We start from the raw sequence: 10,600 nt of genomic DNA, 5'->3' as shown, positions 1-10,600 counted from the left end.
ATCTTTATAAACGATCTGGACATTCGTACGACGAGTGAAGTGATTAAATTTGCAGACGATATGAAGTTATTTAGAGTAGTGAAGACACAGGGGGATTGCGAAGATCTACAAAGTGACATAATCAAGCTCGAGAAATGGGCATCGACATGGCAAATGAGGTTCAACATGGATAAGTACAAAGTGATGCATGTTGGGAACAAAAATCTCATGCAAGAATGCAAGATGTCTGGGATGGTACTAGGAGAGACCTCCCAGGAAAGAGACTTGGGAGTTCTGATCGACAAGTCGATGAAGCCATTTGCACAATGCACTGCGGCGGCAAAAAGGGTGAACAGAATGCTAGGAATGATAAAGAAGGGGATCACGAACAGATTGGAAAAGGTTATCATGCCGCTGTACTGGGCCATGGTGCGCCCTCACATGGAGTACTGCGTCCAGCACTGGTCGCTGTACATGAAGAAGGACACGGTACTACTTGAAAAGGTCCAGAGAAGAGCCATTAAAATGGTTAAGGGGCTGGAGGAGTTGCCATACAGTGAGAGATTGGAGAAACTGGGCCTCTTCTCCCTTGAAAAGAGGAGACTGAGAGGAGATATGATCGAAACATTCAAAATACTGAAGGGAATAGACTTAATAGACAAAGACAGACTGTTCGCACTCTCCAAGGGAGAACAAGAGGGCACTCTCTAAAGTGGAAAGGGGATAGATTCCATACAAACATAAAGAAGTTCTTCTTCACCCAGAGAGTGGTGATCTGGAATGCTCTTCTGGAGTCTGTTGTAGGGGAAAACACCCTCCAGGGTTTCAAGACTAAGCTGGACAAGTTCCTGCTAAAGTAGGACGTACGCAGGTGAGGCTGGACTCATTTAGAGCACTGGTCTTTGACCTGGGGGCCACCATGTGAGCAGACTGCTGGGCAGGATGGACCACTGGTCTGACCCAGCAGCGGCAATTCTTATGTTCTTATGGATGCTAGGGTTACCAGATTTTCTGAAGTAGAAACCTGGACACATGGCCCTACCCCATTCTGCTTCCAGCCTCACCTTGTTCCACTTCCAGCTCTGCCCCATTATGCTTCTGGTTCCACTCCCAAAATGGCTGCATGAGCTCCTGTAGTCTCTTGAGACTATGACGGGAACTCATAGCAGCCATTTCCTATAAGTGATCTGCACGGGGCAGGAGCGTAAGAAGATCGCTCCAGCCCTGAAAACCCGCTAGACCACCAGGTAAGGCTTAAGGGATTCTGGGGGAAAGCGAGAGGGAGGCAGGGAAGGTCCGGAATATAGCTTTAATTCTGGGGGAAGCAGGGGGTGGGTCAGAACTGGCCTGAATATTATTCGTGTTTTTTTTAATATTCGCGTGCCGGCTCTGCCCCTAACCCCCACAAATATTGAGGGAGATGTGTACAGTTAAACCTATTCTTAATGGTTGCACATTTATATTGAACCACTAGATGGGGCTATTGGCACAGACTGGTGCTCAGACATAGCCTGCCCATATACAGGTATATAATGCTTTCCTAGAAACTGGTCTACTTGCAGAAAAACTTAACAATCCAAACCTTAAGTTTATATACCACACAACAAATGAAAGAGAAAATAGGTTCTGTATCTTCAAGTTTATTTAAAATTTGATTGAATTGCTTATCAAAATTCTAAGCGATATACAAAGAATATAATTATGAATAATTACAATACAAAGAATATAATTATGAATAATAGACATAATAATATATATACCAAAAAGAAAAGAAAAAAACCCAGACTGATAAACTGAATCAAAAGGGTAGAGGGGGAAGAACTACATTAAAATAGGACAGTAAACATAAATGGTAAAAACAACTTGGAGGAGGGAGTCCAAATTTGAAGGATTAGAGTCATAAAGTAAAGATAGATGAGGATTCTCTATCAGGTTGAGCCTACTACGAGATCCTACTTAGTAATAGACATTATTAATCGCTCTTTCCTTTCTGTGTTTGGATGCTTATTTTCATTTTAAAAATCATGGTGCAGGTTTTTTATTTATTCATACAAATATACAAGCAGAGTAATTGTGTAGCAGCCAAAAGGGAGCAAACATACCAGAGTTAACCAAAATCAAATCAATCAAATCAGTTTCTATAAAGACATATATTCTCAGCTAAACATAATTCAGTACTAAATTAAATATTACTCTTAGGATAATTCATAAAATGATATCAAACATTACATATACTGTCATACATGCTGGTGCATGAAAACTCTTAGGAGAGAGAGTTTAGGGAGAACTGAGAAACTATTGGGCTGACCAAAGAAAATGGAATTTCTCTTCTAAAGAGGAAGAGTTGAAAATTCAGCTTTGTTAATTGTATTATTTATGATATGTGAAGCTGATTAGTATTTATGACCCTTTGCCATATTCGGGAATCAAAAAGCTAATAAGTATTGAGTCCAACATTTAAAAAAGAGCTGAGATCCTAAATGTGATGCCTGATTTTTGCAAGGACCCTCTGGGTCCTTTTGTTGTTTCTAGTCGGGAGGGGTGGGATGTGTTTCATGAGGTGGATGAGAGAGTAATTCAGACCAATTTGTGCGTATGTAAGCCAACAGGCTCTGTGGCAGATGTGTATAGTCCACTGATATTGACAGTGATGCCAAGAATAGTTCTTCCTTTCTTGACAACAATTGTAAATAAATCATTACAGGAAGGGGTGGTTCCGCAGAAATTAAGTACTGTGAAGCCTAGGATGAAGAATCATGCTCTGGTACATGCTATAATGGAAAATTTTCACCCAGTGGCATCTTTACCTGTAGTGGCCAAGATGTTGGAGCGAGTGGTGTTCCAACAGTTGGAAGAATACTTGGAAAATATGGATTTTGTAGAGCCCATAGTGCAGAGATATTGATGATAGCCATCGTGCATATTTGTTAATCTTTTTTGATGTATCAGCAGTGTTTTAAATTAATGATTTACGTTTTGTTACCTAGGTTTAGAAAATGTGGCCTAGGCAGTACTATACTAGAGTGGTTCAAGTCATACCTCTGTGAAAGAAAATTTCAAGTTTGTACTACTGGGGAGATTTCTACAGCGTGTCCTGTGTCTTCAAGAGTACCTTGGGTACTTTGTGTAATGTGTATTTGGCACCAGTGTGTAAATTGCTGAAATCTTTTGGCGTTTCATACTCCATTTATGCTGATGGTATTCAGGTAGTATTGGCTTTGCCTGAAGACATCCCTAGGGTTCTCAAGCAACTGCAGGAATTATTTGATCTGATTTATTTCTGGATGTTTGAGAATCATTTGGCATTGAATGTTGCGAAAACAAAGTTGATGTATGTTTCCTTAGGTTCATCTATTTCCAAATGAAGTGAAACTATCACAGGGAACATTAATTGTGTCATCTTATGTAAAATATTTGGGAGTTATTTTGGTCTCTAGTCTATTATTTCAGAGGCAGGTGTGTGCAGTTATTAAGAGTTTGTTCTTTAAATTATGTTTTTTGAGTAAATTGAAGTCAATGCTTTCACAAGCAGACATCTGCAAGGTTCTCCAAAGCCTAATTTTGAGAGGAATTGATTACTGTAGTATTATTTATACAGGACTGCCTGTTTCTTTAATACGATCCTTAAAGGTAATAGAAAATCCTGCTGTGCATTTGATCTTTGGACTTAACAAACATGAACATATTACTCCTTTTTTATAGGAAGTTGCAATGGCTTACTATTGCTGATAGGGTTCAATTTAAATTGCTGATGACAGTGCATAAATGTTTGTATCAACAATCCTGTCAATATCTGAAAGCCTGTATTCACTGATATGTACCAAGGAGGTCTGTCCATTCTGAAACTGCATGTCAGCTGGTGATTCCAATGATTCAAGAAGCACGTCTTCAACATACTCACAAGACAAAGTTACTCTGTGGCATGCCTATGAATTGGAATATGTTGCCAACAGGATTTCAATGTCAACCAAATTTGACCAAATAACTGTTATTGAAACAGTTATTGAAATGACATTTGTTTATTCAAGACAGATGATGTAAGCGGGATTTATAACCTGAGGTCTTCATTGTTATCCTTATTGGCTTGTTGTTTTAATGTTAAGTATATATTTTGTATATCGCTTTGGAATAGGACGGTTTATAAATATTTAATAAATGAAATGAAAGAAATGTTGGGTGCAAGAGAGTCAGGGAGGTTCACAACAGGGTTGCCATATTTTGTGTCCAAAAATCCTAGATGCATAGCCATACCTTGTTACGCCCCCCAGCCCTGCCCCCAGCAAGCTTCTAATTTTAATTCCTGACCTTTGGGCCATGTCCGAGGGCCTCCAGTCATGTGCAGATGCATGTGACATCATGCATGCATGCTCAGAGGCTCTCCAGACATGGCCAGAGCTGTCCAAACCCGGACAAAACTGCTGGGTTTTGGAAAGTCCATTTGGGCACCCAATCCTCTAAAAAGAGTACATGTTTGGGGTTTTCTGGACATCTGGTAACCCTAGTTCAGAGGTAAGGAAGAAAAGAAATCTTGTACATTGGAGGGGGGGGGGTTAAGCTAGGGAAGGAGAGAGATGCTGGACACTGTATGGAGGACTGGGAGATGATAGAGTAAGTTAGGGGAGATCAGTGGCATAGCGAAGAAAGTTTGTGCCTGGGGCAGAGGCATCCAGCATCGCCACACCATGCACCCCTTGATGCACCCTGTACCATGCATTCACCACTGCTGATGCACCCTTCCTTGTGACCCTCACCCCCACCCCCGTACCTCTTAAAATCATTGCTGGCCGCAAGCAGCATCTCTTGCTCTTCTGTCATACCGGCCTCATCCTTCCCTATGATGTCACTTCCTGGTTCCTGTGAAGAATTGAAGATATACTGTGGAGGTTCTATCTTCCCTGCCCACCCCCCTTACTATGCCAGTGGGGAAGATGCATCTGATTTTGAACTACTTGCTCAATAACATGGAATATGATATTGACTGAAACCTAGCCAATACAATCCCAGTACTCAAAGAAAGCAGAACTAATAAATTTGAGAGTTGAGACCTATTTTCAGTCAAATTTAGGAGTCTAAAGTGCTGATAATCGAAACAGCTTTTTAAACATATCCAGGGACATTTTAGGCTTCTGAATCCCACTGTGTGCCCAGAGCTGAAAGGGGTGTTTTTGGAGGAGTGGTTAGGGTGGGATGTGAGCCGACATAGACTTAGTCATCCTGCAGGGATAATTGAAGGTTTTGAGTTAGACAATGTAAAGACAGGTTCAAGTGCTCAAAAGGTATTCAAAGTGACCAGATAACCACAGCAGGGACCAAGTAAGGACACCACCACCCACACCCACACCCGTTCACTGACCCCATCGCACCCACAAAGATCAGATATTGTAACTGCTGATTCAGATCTTTTATTTCAATAAAATAATCTAGCCTAGAATGGTGTGGTGCAAAGTAAAAAGAGTTATCTTTTTCTGTAGATTAGGCGCAAAAAATCTGTTCATCTATATGCTTGCATAAGAGAAGTAAAAGTAGACCTGCCTTCCCATCCCCCCCCCCCCCCCATTTGTTTTTTTCCCTTTTTTGTTCTTTACTTTCAAAGATTGTAGTTCTTTCCCATATTTCATGTTTTTGTACGTCATGTTATGTATCAAGTCCCTTGAGTCATCTGTATTTGTCAATTTTAAATATTCTAGCTGTATTTTATATTGTACACCATCTAGAATTTTGATTAGGTGGTTTATCAAATTTTAAATAAATTTGGAAACTTGGTAATTTAGCAGGGTGACAGTCAAATGTTCTATCCAGAATGAAATCCAAAGGAAAATTAAAGTCTCCTTCAATTAATATGTGCGCAGAACAAGATAGGCTGTTTATCATAATATTTTGGGGAAAAAACAGGATCATCGTTGTTCGCTGTATAAATATTCAGTAGGGTGATAGATTTATTACCCATATTACCCTCCATATAGACTTATAGAGCCAGTGCCTATCAGGGTCAAAAAATTGAGAGATAAGTTGAAGTCTGATATTTTTGTGGAGAATAACTACACCATTCTTTTTTACCTTTCGCTGGAGCAGCACAGCAATGGTCAAAGTAGTTTCCGATTAGCTTCTTTGCCTCAACTTCAGAAATATGAATTTTTTGCAAATAATGAACATCTGCTTAGAGGTGCATAAGGTAAAGTAGGATATATATATATATATATATTTTTTTTTTTTTGTTTAATTACATGGTTTATATCTTTGGCTTGCATTCAGTGAAACAAAATGCAGAGAAGCCATCTTAGAGACAGGGTAGGGGATATTAAGTTCAAACACAGTAGGGATGCAGCCGAGATATAAATTATCCACACTGTTAGGTAACAGGAAAATGAAAAATTGCAAAACAAACAAAGATGTAGTTCTCAGGGTCATGTGTGCCCATGAGGAGTGTTTTGGTGCTCTGCCAGCAGTAGTAACAATGTGCCCTGTAAACCTGAAACATCAGCCATAAATGTACTAACAGATATAAGTATCAGAATAATATAAGCTATAAATACTTCAAGTCATAGGAGCTGTGTGTATTTCTAGAAAAAAGCTGGAGCACTTCAGGATTATCAAATATGTGACTTTCATTCTCGCAGGATAGAACATACCATATTGAGCCCTGAGAGACTTCAATGTGGGTCTTTTTGAGAGTCTGAAGGGACATGAGCTTCTTACCTTAGAAATGAGGATTTACCTTTAGCTGTTTGAATGATCTGTACAGCATAGTTGTAGCAAAGTACTGTAATTTTAAAACCACCAGTCTAGGATAAGCAGGGTAGGATTAACCAATAGGCCAAGTAGGTATATGCCTAGGGCCCGAAATGGTCAGGGGGGCCCGATGAAGGAGAGCATCAACATTTTTTTTTCCCAACAGTGATGGGCCCCTCCAGCATCGATCGGCAACGCGGTCCCCGCCATCGATGGAAAGTAAGACAAGCAAGCAACGCGGGTAAGAAAGGCAACGGAAACTGTAATTGTGCAAGCGGTGCTGCTTGCCCAAAACTTCCCTCTGACGCAGCTTCCTATTTCCGCCGGGGCATATGGTGGGGTGGGGCGGGGCAGGGGGGCCCAGTTTACATGGGTGCCTAGGGGCCCTTGATGAATTAATCCTGCCCTGAGGATAAGTAGACCCTTTTATTGGCTGCAATGACACCCTGTGAACATTTTGATTTCCAGTGGCAGGTGAAAGTGAGTTTCTAAAATTTTAGAAAGAAGAGATTGGAGAAAAGATATATTGGCATAGGAGTAGGTTTACCCGATGTATTTATTTATTCAATTTTCTATTCCATTCTACCAGGAGAGCTCAGAACTGTTTTTACATGAATGTATTCAGGTACTCAAGCATTTTTCCCTGTCTGTCCCAGTGGACTCACAATCTATCTAATGTACTAATGACTTGCCCAAGGTCACAAGGAAGAGTGTGAGTTTGAACCCACAACCTCAGGGTGCTGAGGCTGTAGCTTTAACCACTATACCACACTCTCACCAAACATGTCCTCTTTTTGTCCGGTTTTGGAAGACCCCAATCTAAACCTCCTAGACACAGTCAGAGTTTGTTCAATATTGGGGGTGCTCAATTTTTTTTATGTGGCAGATATTTTGCGTGTGTAATACACGCAAAATATCTGTGCCATTGAAAAAAAAATTTTAAAAAAATAGGCAGACCTGTGGGTAATACAGTTACCTTAGAGATAATATAAAGTAGGGCCTTAAATATGTATCAACCCTGTAGATCAAGTAATTGTTAACAAAATAAGATAGAAGGGAAGATAATTAAATAAATAAATGGAGTGATTAATCTATCAACTCTAACAATATTAATAACTGAATCAAGGCCATGATAGCATCTAGAAAATCAAATCTAGATCAATAAATTCTAAAGTTAAATAAAATTAGTGATAACAATAATCTTCATGGAATAACTGAATCAAGGCCATGATAGCATCTAGAAAATCATATCTAGATCAATAAATTCTAAATAGTTAGATAAAATTAGTGATAACAATAATCTTCAGGGAATAAAATTAAGCAGATTAATTATCTCTTCGGTAGTGGGTGGTGGACATAGATTACAACAATATACAAGACAGGAACTTGTAATGGTATATATCACAAGAGGTTCCAAAGATTGAAGTCTGTATAATTTATGATATATCCACCACTGTTTTCTTTAAACACTCAATAGGGATTGTGACTTAATATTCTTATGAAGACATTTTTAGAATTTATTGATCTAGCTTTGATTTGCTAGATGCTATCAAGGCCTTGATTCAGTTATTAATATTGTTAGAGTTGATTAATCACTCCATTTATTTATTGAATTATCTTCCCTTCTATCTTATTTTGGTAATACAGTCTATAGCAATCGGGTTTTAGGTTCGGTAAAACCCGATGCTAAATAGCCAAGCAATGTAAGTGAATCAATCACTTGGCTATTTTGCATGGGGTTTTACAAATTTGCATGGGCGATCGAGGGAAAAACACGCAGTGGGCCATTTAGTGAATTGGGTTGGTTAGCAGTGATCATCGCAAAACCTGTGAAAACAGGTTTAGCGACGATCGCTGACTTTAGTGAATCGGGGCCTGAGTCCTACAAGGGTTTAGCAACTTTTTGAAAGAGGCTTTACAGCTATGTGGCACTAAGTCCTGCCTGGGAATTCAGTTCAGGCAAAGGGACTGCAGTACTAGAAAATGACACGGGGAAAAATTCTGTCCCCGTCACTTCCTCGTCCCCGGACTACCATCCCCTTCACTGCCCGTCCCTGCTGTCCCCTTCACTATCCCCGTCTCCGCCCCATCCCTGCCATCCCCTTCACCACACCATCCCTGTCCCCGCAGTATCCATACAAGCCTCAGTACTGCAATATTTAGCTTATTCCTTCCTTATAAATTAAAGTTCTGGCTGCTGAACTAGAGAAAGAGATGTTCAGCTGGCAGGGCTTTGTTTATAAATTTTTATCAACACAACTAATATACTACTTTATCCTAAAGCAAAAAAAAAAAAAGGAAATAAATAGAAATTTTTTTCTTCCTTTGTTGTCTGGTATCTGCTTTCTTCATCTTCTCATTCATTTCCTACCATCCACTGTCTGTCTTCTTTCAGCATCTTCCATTTGCTCTGTTACTGTGCCTCTCCCTTCACCCTCTCCCCCCCCCCCCAATTGGGCTGGCATCCATCTTCTTCCCTCCACTCCCCCCTCTGTCTTCTCCCTACTCTTGTCTTCCCCATTTCCCTTCCAGCGTCTTCTGCCCACTCTTGTCTTCCCCATTTCCCTTCCAGCGTCTTCTCCCCACTCTCTCTTCCCCATTTCCCAGCGTCTTCTCCTCACTCTCTCTTCCCCATTTCCCAGCATCCCGATTTCGGTCCCAATTTTTTAGGCGCGGGTAGGCATCTTGAAACCCAGTTAAAAATGTTGTTTAAATGTCATTTTTTTACTGAGCATGGATACCTAAAGGCACCTAAAAAACTGGTGCCATCTAAAGAATCCAGGCCTAAAGGCTCACACACTTATTTATGTTAATGGCCATGAGCTCATTGCAACATTTAGTACATGACCATTAATTGGTAAAATGGAAAATCAGTCATTTTTTTGGCTACAATAAAAATCGCCTTAGCATGCAGGAAAGACCTGTGTTTGGGCAAAAGCTCTCTTTAGTATCTTATCCTGGTGACATGAATTTACAGAGTCTCATTTATTAAAAAAAAAAAAAAATTGATGTAGGCTAAAAGTGGTAGAATCTCTTTTGGAATACAACAAAGACTCTTAATCCCACAGAAAATGGAAAGCCAGCGAAAATGAAAACTCTGTGGAGATGGTGATGTTCAAGATGCAGGCTTTATTTAAAAATATACAATTTGATAATCCACATAACATATATCTAGGACCCAAATCGTTGGGAACTGTGGACCCAACATGGTCCGTGTTTCGACAATGCTGCGCAGAGTTACAATTCAGTATTGTTTTCAGTTTGTAATCCAGTGCTTTTATATCAGGACTTTTAGGGACCCCTGAGGAAGACAGCATTGTCAAAACACGGACCGTGGTGGGTTCATAGTTGCCAATGGTTTGGGTCCTAGATATATGTTATGTGGATTATCAAATTTGTTATTTTTAAATAAAGCCTGCATCTTGAACATCACCATCTCCACAGAGTTTCAAAATCTCTTTTGGAAGCACAGTCCATTGAATGTACTGCTCCCTGATTTATGGAGCTTTCTTGCCTTGAGAAAAGTGGCCCAGAAATGCCAACTTGTGTGGTGGTCAAACGTTACCCAAGGAATGGGTAGAAGGCACGCCCTACTTAAGAAATCCTGGGATGTGGCAAAGGAACCTTGGTTGCAAAGAAATAAAGGGGAAGCCAGAAAACAAGTGGGGATTCCTGCTATGTTAATAGAGCAACCACTGACATCCTAGACATTTATTAACATGTCTGTCTGTTATAGCAAAATTATCTGCTATATGACATTCTCTGCAAGAAATGTGTTTGAAGACAGCATTAGGTTGTTATAATCAAGAATGACAAAGGAGTTTATTGTAATGAAATACTTCAGTAATAACACTGCATGTGTTACTATCGGTATTATATTAACAAAAATAAA

Source organism: Geotrypetes seraphini, chromosome 1 (genome assembly GCF_902459505.1).
Source record: "Geotrypetes seraphini chromosome 1, aGeoSer1.1, whole genome shotgun sequence".
NCBI classification, from domain to species: Eukaryota; Metazoa; Chordata; class Amphibia; order Gymnophiona; family Dermophiidae; genus Geotrypetes; species Geotrypetes seraphini.
This window is presented reverse-complemented; position numbering follows the sequence as displayed.